The sequence below is a fragment of the Taudactylus pleione genome, unplaced genomic scaffold (assembly GCF_031769625.1).
Source record: "Taudactylus pleione unplaced genomic scaffold, aTauple2 ptg000241l, whole genome shotgun sequence".
NCBI classification, from domain to species: domain Eukaryota; kingdom Metazoa; phylum Chordata; class Amphibia; order Anura; family Myobatrachidae; genus Taudactylus; species Taudactylus pleione.
The window spans coordinates 2,202,575-2,224,213 of NW_028284643.1; positions in this window are offsets into that span (position 1 = coordinate 2,202,575).

Below are 21,639 nucleotides of genomic sequence, written 5' to 3' on the forward strand. Positions count from 1 at the left end.
GTATGTGTGGGTGTAGTAATGTGATGTGTGTGTGTGTAGTAATATGATGTATGTGTGTGTAGTAATGTGATGTATGTGTAGTAATGTGATGTATGTGTGTGTGTAGTAATGTGATGTATGTATGTGTGTAGTAATATGATGTATGTGTGTGTAGTAATGTGATGTATGTGTAGTACAGTATGTGTGGGTGTAGTAATGTGATGTGTGTGTAGTAATGTGATGTATGTGTGTGTAGTAATGTGATGTGTGTGTGTGTGTGTGTGGGGAGGTGAAATCTTCATATGATGTGTGTGACTGACTGTGTGTGACTGTGTATGAGACTGTGTATGAGACTGTGTGTGTGTGTGTGTGTGAATCTATTCATATAAATGAATGTGTGCGTCTGGGGGGGAATCTATTAATGTCAATATGGCAGGGTAGAGATGTATTAATGTCAGTGGGGGAGCTAGGGCGTCAGCTTATAGGAATATATACGCCCATAGGTGGAGTTAGACACGCCCTTTGGGTGGAGCAGACCACGCCCCCACAAAGGTGCGTCGCATTCTGCAGCCATCTACAATCTCCCTCAAAGTCATTTTCAAAAGTAGGCAAGTATGTAACAGACAGACCAGGGCCTGCTCTTGGGGTGTTCGACCAGTGCGGTCAAACAGGGGCGCTACCCCATAGAGTGCGCACCCCACCCCAACATCCCGATTTCGGTGGGACAGCACTGTCCACTGTTCCACCCATGGGCTGCAGTGGCCCGTGAGTGGCCTGGTTGGGTACCCCAACTGCCGCAGCTGTGCGGCGGTACCAGACCCTGGAGGCTGAATGGATGCTGCGTGCATGCATGTGGCATCCATTCAGTGCCAGGAGAGGGCTGGGGGAAGCCCAGCTAGTGACGATTGCTGGGCTCCCCCCAGCCTGACATTACATGGGAGGCGTGCACGCCCCCAAATAACGTAATTTAAGGGGTGTGGCCTATGGTATTTAGGCCACACCCCAATTTCGGTAGCACAATAAGAGGCACAGTACAACCAGCCATCACAGGGTGTAACAAGCCCTGGAGCCGGCCCTGAGACAGACATAGAGGTAAGAGGGCCCTGCTCGCAAGCTTACACTCTATAGGGTTGGCAATAAGGGAATACAAGTATTATACACAATTCTGTCAGTACATAATATGTATTTTTAATCACAGACAATTGTTATTAAACGTTAGTTTATTTCTCACACTTTATTGGAGCTGAAACCTGAGCAGCTGGGTCACACATACACATAACAGCAGGGACTGGCGCGGAGCGGCACTAAGTAACCCTACGTGCTCCAGGGCACTATAGCTCAGCAGCCATGACAGTCTGTTCCCATAGATACTGGTGATAAGTGATTACGGGGCTAGCAATGATAAATAGGCCCCTTAGCTTTAGGGGAGAGAGGGTGTTACAGTGTTAGAGCAATAGGGGGAGAGAGGGTGTTACAGTGTTAGAGCAATAGGGGGAGAGAGGGTGTTACAGTGTTAGAGCAATAGGGGGAGAGAGGGTGTTACAGTGTTAGAGCAATAGGGGAGAGAGGGTGTTACAGTGTTAGAGCAATAGACAGTGAGGATATGACTGAACAATTCACTTTACCTCCTTATTTCATATATGAGAATGTCAGTGATCGCCTCCATATCACCCAGTAATCTGTGTGACCTTTGATGTTTCCTCTTTGCTATATGACTCCCGTTACTATTTGTGTAAATGTAATTATGAGCGTTTATTTATAGGTCACCCATGTATCCCAGCTTTTGTCACTGAAAATCTTCATCTTTAAAAATGTATTTTCCCCATAAGTTCCTGTATACAGCTGATGGATATGGACAGCAGCGCTATTCTGCGGCAGTGCGCAGTACCGACAGGGACAGGGCGAAATCAGTGACATCCATTTTTTTTCTCTCTGGCTCCCTCTGCAGGACAATTCTGAAACACAAAACGTAGACGAGGCACAGCACAGAATCAGCTTTGGGGATTTATTTACTATTTACTAAGCGTCATGATGTAAGATCTGGTACTTCCGATCATGTTTATGCCCCAAAGGGCAATGCTTTTACTGGCTGTGTCTTCCTAGTAAAGACTTTGCCCTTTACAATTTCTGACATAAACACGGTAGGATGCGCCATATTTTATAACCCGACATTTAGTAAATAAGCCCCTTGGTCCCAATCTACGCCTTGATTTGCACAGACTTCCAGCAAAGCGTATGGCTAACGAAATGAACTTAATCTAGTTAGAGGTGGATTAGGAGAGGGGGGACCCGTGTGCAGCCCCCCTCTCACCGGCAGATTTCCGCAGAAGACTCTGGCACCTGCATGCTGGCGCCATTTATCACCCATTATAGATACGCTCATGAATCTAGTGGAGGAGCAGAACTTTGAAATGCCCCAATGGTGGTCCTGGGTATGGAGTGGGGGCATCCTTTGCAAAGTACAGAGAAGGGCAGACACAAAGTACAGAGAAGGGGCAGACACAAAGTACAGAGAAGGGGCAGACACAAAGTACAGAGAAGGGGCAGACACAAAGGCCCTCATTCAGAGCCGTACGTTCTGAGCAGAGCGCACGCTCTGAATGAGGGCCGTCCTCCATAACTATGGAGCGTCCTCCTGGACGCTCGTATAGCTGTGGGTCACCACCCACAGCCTATACGAGTGTGCAGTTTGATGGCCGCGATGGTCTTGACCATCGCGACCATCGAAACTGCGAGCCGGAGCCTGCGGTTGAGGTTTTCAACCGCAAGGCCCGGAGTGATTTTGGCTCTATCAGAGCCAAATCACTCCCACTGTCATCACTAGTGATGTCAGTGGACCGGCTTCTGATGGTAGGCGTTCCCTTAGGAACGCCCCCGTCAGGGAGGCACGCCCCCGGCACGCCCACCAATGGGGGCGTGCAGCACGCCCCCTTTGATCAGACACAACGAGCGAAGGAAAGTCCTTAGTTCGTCGCATCTGGCGCATGTGCAAGACGGAGCTCCCTCCGTCATGCGCATGCTCAGTGCAGAACATCAACCCACTTGCGAGCGGACAGCCACTCGCGAGTGGGTCTGAATCAGGGCCAAAGTACAGAGACGGGGCAGACACAAAGTACAGAGAAGGGGCAGACATGCCTCCTGTGTTTTTATTACTGCAGCGTAAAACAGAATTTAGTCAGGTGGAACGTTCCTCGCTGTTCAGGGGGTTACACGGCCTTTCTCACTGGACTGGGGTATAAAGTGCTTAAGGGGTGTGGCCAAACAACAAAGGGGGTGTGGTAAGCTACAACAGAGGGACTTGACCAACAATTACAAAGGACATACAAAGAACAGGACCCCTTTATAAAGGAGGGGACAGGCTTGTGTCAGGACCACTCACTCTGAAGCAGGAAGCCTAATCTTAATGTTGATTCCATAGAAAAAAACCAAGAACTCAAGTTTAGCCATGACCCTGCTCCACCAAGTTACTTACCCTAGAGGAGGGGACGGGGACCTCAGGCAGAGGGGCCCCTCTGAGTTTTTCTCTGTACACATGTTCGCCAGTCTGACCCTGGGCGGGATGTGCTAAGCATCGCTAACACAATGCGGTACGTCCCGTCTGTCTTTGGGTACATACCGTGGTTGATAACCACTGTACGTACCTAGAATAGCTCTCCCGATAAGTCCTGTCCATTGCGATCACTCCAGAGAGAAGGGCTTCCAGATTTACCACCCAGAAGTCTCTCTGGCGTCCTTCTGGCCATGCGCAGGAGGACACGGTCTATATGGAGTTATGGGAGAGATCCGAATAGATCCCTCTCAGGGAGAGCATCCTGGAAAGAAGCCCATAGGCTTCTATTGGGTAATGCCACCTGAAGATGGCGTTACCCACTGGGACGAAGCCCATTCCGGTGTTTGATAATTCCCTTTAGTACATCCCTTGTCTGCAACAGAACTTGCACAAGACACAGTTATGGCTCTAGTCCTGCACTTTAGTGTTTCCTGTTTTGAAGCTTCATGCTGACTTCGGATACATACCGCAGTTTATTACCACGGTATGTCCCAAGAATTTCGCAAAGGACAGCTCTCATGATAAGAGCTGTCCTTTGCGATGCAGCCGGGCAGAGGGACTCGCAGAAGGACAAGGGCCGCGGGGGCTCATGGGAGGGATCCAATCGTCTCGATAAGAAGCCCATAGGCTTCTATTGGGTAACGCCACCTGAAGGTGGCGTTACCTAGCGGGATGAAGCACCAGAATGCATCACATTCTGGCGCTTAGTACATTCGGGAAATGCAGTAAAACCCCCGAAAAATGCATTTTCGGGGGTTTAACTTAATTTTTACCTTTAGTACATCCCCCAAGCAGAGAAGATTTCTACATTTGGGCCAACAATAAGAAGCAAGTTCCCGGGAGGAGCCTAGAACACAGGAATAGCCTCTATATCTAGGTACAAGGGCTCTCACTGAGGGGCTTATTCGGGAAGTGTTCTCACGATAACCGCCAAATGAATCACGACATGAACACGCTGCTCTGAAAATGGGTGACATTAGCGGTAGTGTAATATGGGAATAAGCTGCAAACACCGGAACATCTTCAGAGTAACCCGTATAGCTGTGACCCAAAGTCTCTAATGTCATTTAGGGGTGACCATCGGTAAGTGATTGGTTCCGATCCTGCGAGGACAATGGTGGCAAGCATCGCCGGCCTCGTACTGATGACTGATATCCGATGTTTGGTGATGTCACTCCTGCAGCGTACACCGCGAGGAGAAACTCTGTGCCCGTAGCAGCGCTCATGTTTACACGCACAAACTATGGGCCGGATTCAGAGATGGACGGAATTACAGAGCCGCACACAAGAGACTGCGCAATTCCATCCATTTATAATGCAGAAGGAGGTGTCAGACATTGGTCGCCATTGCTGTCCCATTGGCCAGGCTGCGGTAGCTGTAGCTAGTGGTCTGCGAGGCCAGGAAACCTGTCCATCAACACAGACCCTGGCCTCGTCCCTCCCGGAAAATGTATAATGTGTTTAGGAGGCACTATATTATCCCATATGTTACTATAGAATGGGCAGGATAACGGCAGCCATTTTATTTACCACCTTCCATATGCGATGACACCAGGAACACACTCCAGCCCCTTATGGATGAACAGAGCTCACATCGCTTTCATATTACTGGTGATATCCCACTAAATCATCTTAGACACCTTAGTAAATCTGAGCACTATGTATAGTAAGGACGCTGAGATTGTCATGGAAACTTGTCCCGTCAGTGACCCATAAAGACTGAAATTAGGTTCCTCTATGTAATCCATAAGTCTAATCTATAAGAGTTACATAAAACCCCTCAGTAATACATATGTCAGGTACCAGCGAGTCTGTAATTAGTCCCCTAGTCTGCAAGTAAAGGGCAGATATTACACACAGAGTAATAGGAAGATTTATTCCACTTATAGCTGTGGGGAGAATGAGCCCTGACAGAAACAGGCCCGTGTCTCTCCAGCTGCTGTGGAACTACAACCCCCAGAATGCCCTACCAGCAAAAGGGGTCTACAAGGGCTTCTGTATACAGTGAAATATTCCGACACTCCTGTGACCTGATATCTGTCCAGACCATAAACTCAACCCCAAATATATGAGGTGAGACAGTTATAGGACCCTATTCCAAGTGCTCCTGTTGTCTCGGATACATCAGGAGTTAGATGTTGGGTAAGGAAGATGTGGAAGCTGAAGATTTTGTGGCTGATTCTAATTGGCACCATCTGAGGGCGCTGTTCCGCACGGCCGCGGCAGCCTGCTCACTACCCTATGCTAATATAAGAATCCACCTGTGTATGCCGAACATCCACGTAGAGAGCCGCCCCGCCCACTGTGTTTCCACCCGCAGCTGTCATCGTTACTATGGGGACATGCACCAACTTCATGCTGGGTGCAGAAGAACCACCTGGAAAGGCCTCTCTATGTCCAAGCGCTAATAAAGTTCGCTTACATGCCCCCAACAATCCCGCGGCACTGCCACTAGGTGGGACAGTTCTATGTGCATGGTCGCCAGCCAGGCACCTCCCAGAATATTTATATCATGGAAGGAGTGGTGCAATCAGGTCGTCTGCGCTTGTGATCAGAGTCCGCGTGCGTATGTCTGATCCGGCACATGAGCAGTCTCCAGTTTCTCTCTATGGCCCGAGCGCAGTATGCTGAAATCTGCGAGATCCGTATACAGACCCACTTCCGTCCATCTCAGGATCAGGCGCGTTGTTGGGGAATAAGAGGTTAATGTGCTGGGAAAGCGGTCACTGAAACTCCCAGTAGACAAGGTTTTGGCAGAACTCACAAACTGCGTTCCCCCAAAATGGGGCGTGGCTTATCAGAAGTGGGTGTGGCTTCAACAGAATGCCCAACAGCTGGCGATGACTGGCCTACATCTAGAAAAGGGGTAAAGCCACTTGGCACGTTCTGTGTATGTCCAGGTAACTGACAGGCCAGTAACTACGGACTAAGGAGAAAGGAACCTGTCCTTGACGAAGATAAAGTGTCTGAGATTACTGTAACCATAAACTATACATAACAAGTAATAAGACAGTAGTACAATGTTAGTGTAATAGATTAGCTGAACAATATCAGTGATAACGACATATGCTAATAACACTTAGGAGGAGAATGGGCAACAAAACTGATGATAATGTCAGTGATGGCCGGAATCACAATGACGTAGAGCAACAGTAATATTTATGGCCTTATTTATTAACATTATTGTCACTAAAATAAAGTGAAAAAGGGTGTTTTTCTCTGTAAAAATGTACTAAAGGGCAATTGGAGTAGAATTCGTAAAATTCTACTCCAAGCCCTAATTATCATATATTTTTAGTAAGTAGATTGCATTTTTGTAATGGGAAATGTGATCTGCCTGAGATGTACTAAAAATAAATTGTGAAAAAATACTGGGGGAAGCCCTGTGATAATAACGCCACCTAAACAGACCACACGCTGATCACTGCAAAAAACATTAACTCTGGGGCTCCGGTCAGCTGGTCTCCCGGCTCTTGCACTGTGACCCCGGTCAGCTGGTCTCCCAGCTCTTGCACTGTGACCACGGTCAGCTGGTCTCCCGGCTCTTGCAATGTGACCCCGGTCAGCTGGTCTCCCGGCTCTTGCAATGTGACCCCGGTCAGCTGGTCTCCCGGCTCTTGCAATGTGACCCCGGTCAGCTGGTCTCCCGGCTCTTGCACCATGACCACGGTCAGCTGGTCTCACGGCTCTTGCACCGTGACCACGGTCAGCTGGTCTCCCGGCTCTTGCAATGTGACCCCGGTCAGCTGGTCTCCCGGCTCTTGCAATGTGACCCCGGTCAGCTGGTCTCCCGGCTCTTGCACCGTGACCACAGTCAGCTGGTCTCACGGCTCTTGCACCGTGACCACGGTCAGCTGGTCTCATGGCTCTTGCAATGTGACCCGGTCAGCTGCTGCATAGAACAGCTGACCGGGGTCACAGTGACAGTGCAGGATGCAAGACCAACTGACTGGAGGACATCACCGGAGCACAGATCACCAGAGGTAAGTGTAATCTGAGCAGGGGGTGAATGGGTGGGGGGAGGGGCGGATGGGGCGCAAGGGGGGGAGGGGTTGCAGCAGACACAGTCTCTCTGTATACATTGCAGAAGGGACTTGCAGTTACAGTTAGGTTTAGACCTAATGTTAGTGTTAGGCTGTGGATAGGGTTAGGTTTAGGCCTAGGTTTAGTGTTAGGGCTAGGCTACGGGTGGGGTTAGGCTGCAGATAGGGTTAGGCTGAGGTTAGGGTTAGGACTAAGCTTAGTGTTTGGGTTAGGCCGCAAATAGGGTTAGGCTGCGAATAGGTTTAGGCTGCGAATATGATTAGGCTGCGGTTAGGATTAGGCTGCGGTTAGGATTAGGCTGCGGAAAGGGTTAGGCTGCGGATAGGGTTAGGCTGCGGATAGGGTTAGTCTGCGGATAGGGTTAGGCTGAGTATAGGGTTAGGCTGCGGATAGGGTTAGGCTGCGGATAGGGTTAGGCTGCGGATAGGGTTAGGCTGCAGATAGGGTTAGGCTGAGTATAGGGTTAGGCTGAGTATAGGGTTAGGCTGCGGATAGGGTTAGGCTGAGAATAGGGTTAGGCTGCGGATAGGGTTAGGCTGAGTATAGGGTTAGGCTGTGGATAGGGTTAGGCTGAGTATAGGGTTAGGCTGAGTATAGGGTTAGGCTGCGGATAGGGTTAGGCTGAGTAAAGGGTTAGGCTGCGGATAGGGTTAGGCTGCGGATAGGGTTAGGCTGCGGTTAGGGTTAGGCTGCGGATAGGGTTAGGCTGCGGATAGGGTTAGGCTGCGGATAGGGTTAGGACTATAACAGTAAAAACACGTTATGTGGACATGCTGACTGGCGACATGCACAATGTCGGCATTATGACCATGCCAACATCTACATAGCGACATTCTAAATAGCGACATTTTGTAGCACACCCTTTAAGAGGTCAATTTATCATCCTATAAATAATATATTTTATAGGGACAGCCCCATTCATCAATTTCCAAACATCATATTTCCTCGAAAATTTACTTTGTTACTGTACGTGACGAGATGGCGCACAGCCCCCTATAGTATCGCCAAGCTGACGTTCACACAGCAGCTTGTGCAGCAGAGAGATCATATCCCTCCCCGCTGTGTTCTGCCTGACACTATAATGACTGTATCCCTCTGTAATAAGAATACTGATAAATGTGACTCTGGAAATAAAGGATGATGGAGGATGTAGTCCCAATAATAGTCATTATGACTAATAGGAAGAATACAGCCAGAGCCGTAACTAGACTTTTTGGTGCCCTGTGCCAGAAAGAGCATTGGCGCCCCCCTCATTTTTCAAAGGGACATAATGCACCCAAAAAAGGGGAATTACCTCATGGGGAAGGGCCAGGGAAGAGATAGGAGAGGCCAGGAGATGCTGGGGATGAAATAAGAGGAAGCTACAAGCAAGAATAATACTAAACAGAAATTTGACAGGCCCAAACAGCGCCCCCTGACCTGTGGTGCCCTGTGCGATGGCACCGGCCGCACTACCCTAGCTACGGCCCTGAATACAGCAATGGGTGTAGTAGCTCTGTGAACAGGCATAAGTGCTGGTGTATGCTGGGATGTTGGGAGGAGTAGTCCTGGCGAGGTCAACACAGGAGATGTAACTGTAAATCCGGGCACAGACGCAGCATAGTAATTACAGCACATGCCTGATAGATAGCGGCATAAATAATAACTGTACCATGTACCTCAGCCAATCACAATGCAGTATGTCGCTCCTCTCCCATCTATCCCAGCTGTGACGTATGACATCTAAGCCTTTGAGAGTGATAACGTGGAAGGAGATAAAGTACCAACCTATCAGCTCCTAACTGTCATTTTTCAAACACAAGGCTCCAGAAACTCCAGCTCTCTCCTAAACGCTGGACCTGAGCAAATTGGCTTCCAGGGGAGGGGGTCCTTTCCGGGGAGGGGGGTGTCCTTACGAGAGGCTGTGATGTCACAGCTGTCACCGGGGAGATGGGCAGGGAGAGATTACAGCCCCCCGTATGTAGCGGGGATGGGGTAATAGCCGGAACGGTCTGGACCATACGGAGAGGCTGTAATCTCTCCCTCCCCGGTGACTGCAATCAGACAGCTTCCGAATAACAGCCAATCATGCGGTAAACGGGTCCTGGGTTGGAAGACCCGGGTTCCCCGTTTCCACTGAGCCTGACCAGGGTATTACCCACATAAAACTCTGCTTGAGACCCGGGATTATTTCCTAGGAGCCTTTTCCACGGTGCCGCTGCCAGGGATGACGCGGCAATAACCCGGGTATTTTGGCCAGTGGATAAGGGGTATAAGATTACCGCTGTCTGTCACAGCATCACTCTCACTAACTTTAGACGGCGAGAATGCTGCGGACCACATCTCCGGCAATGAGGACCCGGCACTGCCTTTCTGGCTTCAGCAAAGCCATCCAGACACTGCCGGGTCCCCGGGTCATGCACATGCGCTGACAGACCGTCATGCATGCGCATTTCCCAAGACCCCCGTCACTGGCAGCGTTAGGCTGTCAGCAGCCCAGCGGAGGTGCTTGTAGACGGGGAGGACTGCGCCGGAGGTAAATACCAGGGGATATTCTGTATATATCACAGTGATACTAAGCGAAAAATTCTGCTGATACAGTATTTACCTTCATTGATAAATGGAGGCCACAGCCTGTACAGTGACAGTTAGGAGCTGATTGGTTGGTACTTTATCTCTCTCCAAGGCTTAGTGCTTCTCCCCTACAGTTCCAACTTGAGGTAAGTAACCAATAACTGAAGGGATGTTTTAGATAATGACAAATGGGCTGGGGGTGCAATGTGGATGCCCCGTGGCATGTGGGCACACTCCCGTTTGGCATCACCACGACCCAATCTAATATACAGTGATACATGCATAAAACTTAGCGGCTAAACTCCCCGGCAATGTTGGCTGCCAAGGGTAAGGCTGGCATTACCACTTTGCCTGCACGTGCATGTGTGCCCCAGATTGCCCAGTCACACATTGGACTGGGCGCCTGGACTTGGGCCTCCAGCACCATTTTCACCTAATTTTTATTTAATATAGAAGTAAAGTTATAAAAAATAAAATACACAAACATTTTCTTCCTCTGTAAGAGCTGTAGACACGCCGGGGGGAGGGATAAAGAGGGCGGCTATTTATTTTGGGTCAATCCCTAGAAGACATAACACAGCTGTAATCATCACTCTGAATAAATGTGAAGGTAAAACATTAAACTGCCCCGGAACCTGCTCAGTTACTGCACAACCCACACAAACATGTTTATTCCTAAGTTTTGCTGGTTAAACTGAGTTGAAGGTTATACATGTAATAACTGCAGAGGCCAATGATTAACTGATTAGAAAACCATCAATAAAAACAGTGACCAGGAGAAGTGAAGGCATGGGACGGGCCGGAGATAGCCATCACCAATAGTCCTCCCTCTGTCCTGTGACACTGATACCACTAGGATGCCCAGTGCTGACCTATCACTCACCTGCTGGGATCTATTACTGTCATTCTTCAGTGTATGGGACTCACCACTCCTAGTAGCACCCAGGACACATCGCACATTACCTGTCACGTATTGATCGTCTCTCACTAATAACATACCCTATTGCCTTATGGATGAAATATAACACTTTCAATATTTTTTTTCTTTACCTGTTGCTTGACAGAAGCACGACCAAGCCGCTCTTTATTTAGAATGATTGGAACTTACAGTTGGCGTTGACTGCCGTGAAATCCAATTTAGACGCACTTCATTTGGGAATAGTGATATCCATAACAGGAGTACAAAGGACGTATTTATAAGATGCTGGACAACTCAGGGAGAATGCAGGACAGAATATAGATAGGGTAATAATCGTACAAGATGTGTCTGCGTCCTCAGAGACATCGGGCCTGATTGTGCTAATGCCATCGCAGCTGCATTCTCTTACAGATCTCAGTTGCTATAATACGCTAATGTTTTCCATAGCACAGCCTCCCTCTGCTGTCTTCTCATATCCGTTCGATTACATGCAACAACATAAACATCGGTAACATTGGCGCACATCGGGCAGCCACGCAGCTTGTAAGCCAAGTCTGACCTACCTCATACACTGCGTCTCCCCTGACACACAGAGAGCTCTCATGCTGCACAGGAGATCACAATGGCCATTTTATGCCCATGAGACAGACGTTTAAACAGTCCCGACCCATCTGCGTTTGCCTAGCCCTGCCCCCTGTTACCTCCCCCAAATGCTGACTACCTGTCACTCACCTTGCGAGTGGATCCTCTGTGCGAGTGTTATCGCAAAACAGTCGCCCGATCTGCGTAAATATCACCATTGCGTAATGAATCTTAGTCATGGTGAGTTGGGAGATGAGGATATGGATATTTTTCTATTTATTTATTACCAGTTATTATATAGCGCACGCAGATTCCGCAGCGCTTTACGGAGAATAGTTGAATCTGAGTAAACACAAATGATCATTTCATTTTTTTAAAGGAATAAAGTTATCCAGCACCTTTATTACCTATGTGACAAATGAATTTCCCCCGTAAACCTAATCACTGTAACTAAACACTCCCGATATCTAGAGATCAGTCTTTCCCATCACCATGGAGGGATGTTGGCCCACACTTCTTTGCAGAATTGCTGTAATTCAGCCACATTAGAGGGTTTTCCAGCATGAACTGTCCATGTAAGGTCCTGCAACACAATCTCAAATGGATTCAAGTCAGAACTTTGACTAGGCCACTCCGATACCTTCATTTTGTTTCTTTAGTGCCATTCAGAAGTGGACGTATTCTTGTGCTTCGGGCCTTTGTCTTGCTGCATAACCCAATTGCTGATGAGCTTCAGATCACGGACTGATGACCGGAGATTCTCCCTCAGAGTTTTCTGGTAGACAGCAGAATTCATGATTCCATCAATTATGATAAGTTGCCCAGGTCCTGAAGCAGCAAAGCACCCCCAGACCCTCACACTACCACCGCCATGTGTGCCTGTTGGTATGATGTTCTTATTGTGGCATACTGTGTCAACTTTATGCCTGATGCATCGGGAACCATGTTTTACAAAAAGTTAAATTTTTGACTCATCAGTCCACAGAACATTAGCCCAAAAGGCTTTGAGTATGTCCATGTGTTTTTTTTGCCAAATGTGAGACAAGTATTTATTTTTCTCTTGGCAAACAGAGGTTTTCACCTTGCACCTCTCCCATGGATACCATTTTTGCCCAGTCTCTTTCTTGTGGTGGAGTCATGAACGCTGACAAAGCTGAGGCGAGCGAGGCCTGCAGTTCCTTAGATGTTGGTCTGGGTTCTTTTGTCACTTCCTAGATGATTCCCTCTGGAGAGGATACTAATACCCCTTTGTTACGCTGGGAGGCGGTTTTCTGGAAGCTGAGGCCTGAGGCTGTGGGAGGAAACGGAGGCGAGGGGCCTGAATGTACGACCTCTGCATCCACGGGTCTAGGTCATTGGCGAGACCTAGTCAAAGGTGCGGAATCTAACCCACGAGATGGTGTTCGCCAGTGATCCCACCAATCGGGATATGGGCTTGAGCTGCACCTCGTAAGCAGGTCGCGGTCCTTTGACTAGGTGACCAAAGCCCGCGGGAAAAAGGAGAGACGAACACTCGTGGCCCAAAGGGTCGGTGCCAATAAGAGGCACATAAGGACACTGTACTTGAGGTACAAGGAAGTGTGCCCTGCGGACACACTCTACCGGGTTGCCGGTCAGAAGGAGTGCACCACGGTGCAATACTGTAGCACGCAAGTAGGGACCACAGAATCCAGTAACGAGGTGGGTAGTGGTACTGGAGCCAGCCAGAGATTATAGCACTGGAGAGGTGGGTACGTAAAACTACACTGAGGCTGTGATGGTAAAGCACTGGTGAAATGGATAGTATACTGCACACAGGCGGCGGTGGTAACGCACTGGTGTAATGGAGGTATACTGCACACAGGCGAGGTGGTAACGCACTGATGAGATAGCAGCTGCGATATCACTATTATGGTAATGCTCCTGCTGCATTACTTATCCGAGCTACGTCCAGGGACGCAGCATTGGATAATCTACAATCCCATTGGCTGGCTGAGGGGCCTATGGGGTCACGACTGCCGGCCGCCGCAGGTACATCAAATCAAAGGGGACAAAAAAATCTCCATCAGCCGACGGAAATCCTGGCCTGTTCCCCCCCCCCCCAACGGCGGCTACATGCCTCTGTCTTGAGAAATAGAGGCTGTCGCCACCCCCTCCCCACCCACAAATGGCAGCAGAATGTCAATCACTGATAGTCTGCTGCTGCTCTGCGTGCTCACATGTGCAGTACTAGTCCGGCACCTGTGCTGCTCATCGGGAATCTACGTTCAGCACTACACTTACGTGCTCTATTGAATAGGGCCCATAATCTGCTCATCTTCCTGTCCAGCTCAGATTAGTCCCCTCCGATGTGTAACCTCCAGGTGTTATTTACTAAGCTCTCTCTGCTGGTGAGGAGATGTAGGTAGCAGACCGGCGGACAGAATGCCACCGGTCTGAATCCCAATGCTGGAAGTCCGACACCTATCGTAATACTGATGCCGGAACACAGACAGATGCCAGTCCGAATGAGGTAAGTCTGAGCTTAGCTGTTAGCCGTGGGGGTGGGGGGGGGGGGGGTTAGGTTTAAGTAGCATAGTGGGGTTAGCGTTAAGTTTTGGGGTGTGAGGTTAAGGTTAGGAAACACTGGAGGGGGTTAGGTTTAGGCACGAAGGTGGAAGACTTAGGTTTAGGCACTAACGGGGAGGGTTAGGGTGTGGGATGGGGAGGGTTAGGCTACAAGAAGGAAGGGTTAGAGTTAGGGGGAGAAGGGGGGAGGGTAAGTATACTTACCCGACCCCTGTTGGGACACCAACTATCGGTATTTTGACAGGAGGCATCCCGACAGCCGGCATTATATACCCATTCCCTGGTGAGACGTCTGCCCAGTCTCCATGTTAAATCATCTTTACATTGTGCACATTTGCCTACAGTATGTGTAACTCTAAACCAGACCCAAAGTGTTTCCAGTTACCTCCTATGGCGTCTCACCCTATCACACGTAGCCCCTGCAGAGAGAACCATTTATTCTATTCACTATCACAAGACCCTCAGGTGTGCATATGGAGAGGAAGGAAGGACCCCTAGAATATGTTCTATGTACCCCATGGGATATACAAACCAATTCCTGGAAACCCTGCTCTATTCTGACTCCACAGCAACAGTCTATGATAAAGTTATTGTCCTCTCCCTGTTTTGTATAAGTCACTTATTGGGTGATCAGTTTGCTGTCATAGTTAGAGTGTAACTGGTTTGGGACGCTGGAACACAGCAGGATTTGAACTTGAGAGACCTGGAGTTCATGGTGAAACCACTGAGGACAGCGCAAGTGTAACCGCGTGGATGTTGGACGGGAATACACAGCGTTAGTCATTGATAAGGGAGACCCTGGTGTATGATGAGAGGCGGAAGCTTAGGGCACCAGTTATTAATTATAATCATACAATTATGGCCCAGGCCACGAGCTAGCATAAAGAAAAGTGCATCTTCCATATTGTCTGCATGATTTTGTATGAATTACAGTATATATAGTAATTGCAGTAACAAATAAACATTCTTTGGTTTCTTTCAAACTTCTCTTTGCTATAAATTGTTTGTGGGTCTTCCTTAAACTGAATGCATCACCAATGTTAACTCTTTCGGGATCCCGGCGTCGAGATTCTGACTGCCAGGATTCTGACTGTCGATATTTCATATCGATTCCCCTACTACACATCCTAATGGATAGATTGGAGGAAGTAGTGCCAATGTCTTGTGTCACCTTGTGCTCCCTCCTGCAATGATAATATTTTAATGGAAGGGGCATTACGGTGTGGCATAAAGTGTTGTACGGGGCATTATTGTGTGGCATAATGTGTAAGGGGCATTACTGTGTGGCATAATGTGTTGTAAGGGCCATTATGGTGTGGCATAATGTGGTATAAAGGGCATTACAGTGTGGCATAATGTGTTATAGGGGCATTATGGTGTGGCATAATGTGTTATAGGGGCATTGCTGTGTGGCATAATGTGTTATAGGGGCATTATGGTGTGGCATAATGTGTTATAGGGGCATTACTGTGTGGCATAATGTGTTATAGGGGCATTACGGTGCACACATGATATTGGCTCTTTAACTTGAGTACAGATATTTTTTGGCTCTTTGCCTCTGACGGGTTGGCCACCCCTGGTCTAATGCATTGCACGCTACAAGATTTTACCTTTACGTTGATGAAATAGCCTGGGCTGACCATAGGGAGATTGGACCCTGCACCCGAGGACATACAGTAGCAGTGTAATGATGGAGATTAATTGTCACAGAGAACCTGTCACATACTCATTGCCTGTTGTCACTCTTCCCAGGTGACAAGTTCATACATCTAAGAGCAAAGTAACACTGCTGAATAACCAATAACCAGGCTATTAATTACACATCGGAGCCAATTAATCAAAGTTCCCGGATAAACAGTTAATATTTCCAATAATAGATTGGCTGCATCAGCTTTATAGCTGTAAGACTTTGATACACCTGATAAATCTTATCAGCAAGAAACTTTGCAGAAAAAGTAGCATTATTCAATCAATACACAATAAACTTGGGGTATTTTGGGCTAAGATCTTATTTAAAGGGAACATTAAAGGTCAGTCTCGCGCACAGAGATTTCATTAGGTGCAAATTGTAGCTATTTGTGCATCTCGCTTCCACCGCCGGTAAAAACCACAAGATCTCATTCTGGACGGACTGTACATTTGCGAAGGTTTACGGGAAGCTGCGGCAGGACTGATAAGTAACACATAACGCTGTCTGAGGCGCTGAGTGTGAGGGGACAAGCGATGAAATCCTCGGCTTAATGAGTGCCCCATAACGCTTCACCGCCATAACGCTTCACTGGCGGTATTATCTACACCAGTTACCCCTTTCTCAGCAAAAAACGCAGAAAAAGGAGCGATCAAAGCTTGATACAAGGAGAATATAAGAATAGTTTCTTTTGGATTTCAGTAAACAATATTATAACACGATATTTACAGAAACCTTGGTGACATATGACTGTAATTTAGGAATCAGTAAGAAAAGCACATGCAAAGGAATAAAGGACACGGTCAGAGGAAGAAAACCATGGTAAGGTTGCACAGGTTATCTTTAGAAGGACAAACAGTTCAATAGGCAAATTCTTGTAATTGTGTCCACGACAGTGTTGTAGTGATGGAAGATCATGGGGACCTGTACTCAAGGCATGATGGGGACCTATGCACCAGGCATGATGGGGACCTGTACACAAGGCATGATGAGGGCCTGTGCACAAGGCATGATGGCTACCTGTACCACAAGACATGATGGGGACCTGTACACAAGGCATGATGGGGACCTGTACTCAAGGCATGATGGGGACCTGTGCACAAGGCATGATGAGGACCTGTACACAAGGCATGATGGGACCTGTACACAAGGCATGATGGGGACCTGTGCACAAGGCATGATGGGACCTGTACACAAGGAATGATGGGGACATGTACACAAGGCATGATGGGGACCTATACACAAAGCATGATGGGGACCTGTACACAAGGCATGATGGGGACCTGTACACAAGGCATGATGGGGACCTGTGCCCAAGGCATGATGGGGACCTGTACACAAGGCATGATGGGGACCTGTACACAAGGCATGATGGGGACCTGTACACAAGGCATGATGGGGACCTGAGCACAAGGCATGATGGGGACCTTTACATAAGGCATGATGGGGACCTGTACACAAGGCACGAAGGCATGATGGGGACCTGTACACAAAGCATGATGGGGACCTGAACACAAGGCATGACGGGGACCTGTACACAAGGCATGACGGGGACCTGTACACAAGGCATGACGGGGACCTGTACACAAGGCATGACGGGGACCTGAGCACAAGGCATGACGGGGACCTGTGCACAAGGCATGATGGGGACCTGTACACAAAGCATGATGGGGACCTGTACACAAAGCATGATGGGGACCTGTACACAAGGCATGACGGGGACCTATACACAAAGCATGACGGGGACCTGTACACAAGGCATGACGGGGACCTGTACACAAGGCATGATGGGGACCTATACACAAAGCATGATGGGGACCTGTACACAAGGCATGACGGGGACCTGTACACAAGGCATGACGGGGATCTGTGCACAAGGCATGACGGAGACCTGTGCACAAGGCATGACGGGGACCTGTACACAAGGCATGATGGGGACCTGAGCACAAGGCATGATGGGGACCTGAGCACAAGGCATGATGGGGACCTGTACACAAGGCATGATGGGGACCTGTACACAAGGCATGAGGGCATGATGAAGACCTGTGCACAAGGCATGATGGGGACCTGTACACAAGGCATGATGGGGACCAATGCATAAGGCATGATGCGGACCTGTACACAAGGCATGATGGGGACCTGTACACAAGGCATGATGGGGACCTGTGCACAAGGCATGATGGGGACCTGTGCACAAGGCATGATGGGGACCTGTGCACAAGGCATGAAGGGGATCTGTGCACAAGGCATGATGGGGACCTGTGCACAAGTCATGATGGGGACCTGTGCACAAGGCATGATGGCGACCTGTGCACAAGGCATGATGGTGACCTGTACACAAGGCATGATGGCGACCTATACAGAAGGCATGATAGGGACCTGTACAGAAGGGATGATGGGGACCTGTACACAAGGCATGATGGGGACCTGTGCACAAGGCATGATGGGGACCTGTGCACAAGGCATGACGGGGACCTGTGCACAAGGCATGATGGAGACTTGTACACAAGGCATGACGGAGACTTGTACACAAGGCATGATGGGGACCTGTGCACAAGGCATGATGGGGACCTGTACATGAGGCATGATGGGGACCTGTGCACCAGGCATGATGGGGACCTGTGCACGAGGCATGATGGGGACCTGTACACGAGGCATGATGGGGACCTGTACACGAGGCATGATGGGGAACTCTGCACGAGGCATGTTGGGGACCTGTACATGAGGCATGATGGGGACCTGTACACAAGGCATGATGGGGACCTGTACACAAGGCATGATGGGGATCTGTACACAAGGCATGATGGCTAATTGTGCACAAGGCATCATCATGTTGGCTACCTGTGCATGAGCCATGATGGGTATCTGTGCACGAGGCATGAAGGTTAGCTGTGCATGAGGCATGATGGGTAGCTGTGCATGGGGCATGATGGGTAGCAGTGCACAAGGCATCATCGGTACCTGTGCACAAAGCATGATGGGTATCTGTGCACAAGACATGATGGGTATCTGTGCACAAGGCATCATGGGTATCTGTGCACAGAGCATCATGGGTAATGTAATGGTCCTGAATTCTAGGAATAAATAATTGAATGAATCAGAGACACATTAATAGGGAGGAGAATGATCTTTGGATAACACTCAGTAATTTGTATATAAATAATATACTGCTTCTGTTTCTAGGGATGATGGGAGCAGCATTAGGTGTAATGAGCACAGAGAGGCTGTTATTAGACACTATATAGAGGAACTCTGGATATAGCAGCTGACAATCCGCAGGTTCCCAATGACAGTGTGTCTAATAAATGGATTAATAATTCTTCTTGTGACCGGCAGTAATGTGACAGGCAAACAGCTCACCGTACACAATGTACCAGCAGATACTGTTACACATGGTGACTGGTCACAGAGGCTGTATTACTAGTACCAGACATGTGCTCTAATGTCCACTTACAGTCAGCGTTTTCTGTAACGAGGAGGGAGGTAAACAATGGGCACTTGGGACCGTGCTCAGATCCGCAATGTAAGATAAGAATTTCCATTTGCTGCATTATTCCTATTTCTTGGAGAGTTTCTGTCCTACACAGAGGAGGCGGCTGCTTTGTCGGCTGCACCAATACTCTTGAGCGGTGGATCTCAACTCCAGTCCTCAAGTACCACCAGCAGGTCATGTTTTGTGGATGTCTGTAAGCATGCACAGGTGAGTGAATCTATATAAACAAATCCTCAAAACATGACCTGTAGGGGGCACTAATATTGTGTGTCTGGCTAAATTGTGGCCTATTCATCATAGGATAAATGGTCCGGTAACCATGCAGAAATGCGAGTTTCTGCATATTTAGGTTACCGGGCTGTTCAGTAACAGAGGTCCGATAGGACCCTCCCGGTATTCAGCAAACTCCAAAAACTGAAAGTTTTCGGAGTTTGCGCCGAGAACAAGCACCATCTTCAGACAGTGCTTGTTCTCAGATCCCTGCTCCTTCCTATGGGAAGAAGTTCTGGGGAATGCGAAGAGGGATCCGAGCGGATCCCTCCGCCACCTCCTCACTACCTACGCGGCCCGAGGTCACGCATGCATAGCTGGGACGATGGGGACGACAGGGAAGAGGTAAGTAACCACAGGGACAACTAACCATGGGGACAAGTGCTTTTTGTAACAGCTGTCCCCGCACCGGAGCAATGATGAATTGTGTCACGTTTCCCCCGCTGTGAGTTGGATACTTAAGTATCCCTCGGACTGAGTTCAATACTTAATCATCAGAGGTCATACGGCTTTCGATGATGAATAGGCCCCATAATTAGTAATGTTAGAAAAATACAAATATTCACTGAGTTAATTCAACCTTTTGTCGAAGCCGGATGGTTGGCTGAGACCTAAATTGTAAAAAATTATATTTGCACAACGCCATTTTACGTTGTCCGCACGACGCCATTTTGTGGCGCCTACATGATACCTCCGTGTACGGCGCTATGATTATTAGCGTTGTGCATCTGCCACTGTCCTATATTAAAAGTCCTCACAATACCATACGTACATTTATTAATACACATAATATGAACAACCCCGCAAAGCATGTACCATGGTGTACTCCACAAACACGTAGACGCACAACGCATACTAGCGTCTTTACTTAATATCCCCACACTTACACATTGCATACTTACACTGAAAGGTTCCCTAGCATTAAGGTTAATAATAGAGGTTTTATTCGTTATCAATTATGTTGTGAAATTAATGTATTTGATATCTAAGATTTAGTACATGATAAGCAGACCATGTTTGGTGCCATTCTAAACCATTGTTTATTTGCAGATCTCCGGTTCCATCGGCAAGGAGATCGCAACATGCATCCACAAGTTATGAATTATGGAGAATTAAGTGATAGAATGTACTTTGTATGTAGTGTCTATTGATTATTTATTCGGCGGGAAAACACACACAAAGAGCCGTTGGAGGGCTGAACCACTACTGTACAAATTGACCTATAAACTGTATCGTAACAGAAGAACCAAGAGGAAGAACCAATGGGATTATGCCAACTCGTTTCTATTGTATTGCCTACCCTCTGCAAGGGTATATATTCAGGCGCTCTATATTCAGTAGTCAGTCATTATATTCTTTCTTTTGACGGAGGCTTCACCTTTGACGCTGGGAAATCTGGATCCAGAGCGCCTGCGTATGTATCGACTGTACCTTGTGAATGTATAATCTTTTGCGCTAACTGTATTTAGATCACAGCGTGTAACTAAATGCTTTAATGTGAATAATAACTTTTTGTGCTTTGGAACCACACTCAAAGTCTGGAAAGCAATTATTTCTTGTGCTACTTACAACGCTAAATAGCGACATTAGGGTAAAAAGATTACTAGGTATTCATACTTTCATAAATTAAATTGAAATGTTATTGAACCAGAGGAAGATGACGAAAAGAAATCACCAGTGTAACAGTTGATAATATGGCCCCAGAAGGGGAGGGCATTCCTTTACGACCCCAGAAGTATTTGCATAAATGTATCTAATAATATCATCTACTAACTAAGGCCCTCATTCAGAGCCGCTCGTTAGCAGCAGTACGCTCGTTCCGAGCGATGTTCGCACATCTGCGCATGCGTACGGTTTTTAGTACGCATGCGCGAACCAGTCAGTGCGGCCGAAAATCATTTGTTCGCTATATAGCGAGTGCCTGCTATTTTGAGTGACAGAATGAGGCGTATGTGGGTGGTAACAGGGGAAGGTGCTTGAAAACAGGGAGTGGAGATCAGAACGCAGGCGTGCTT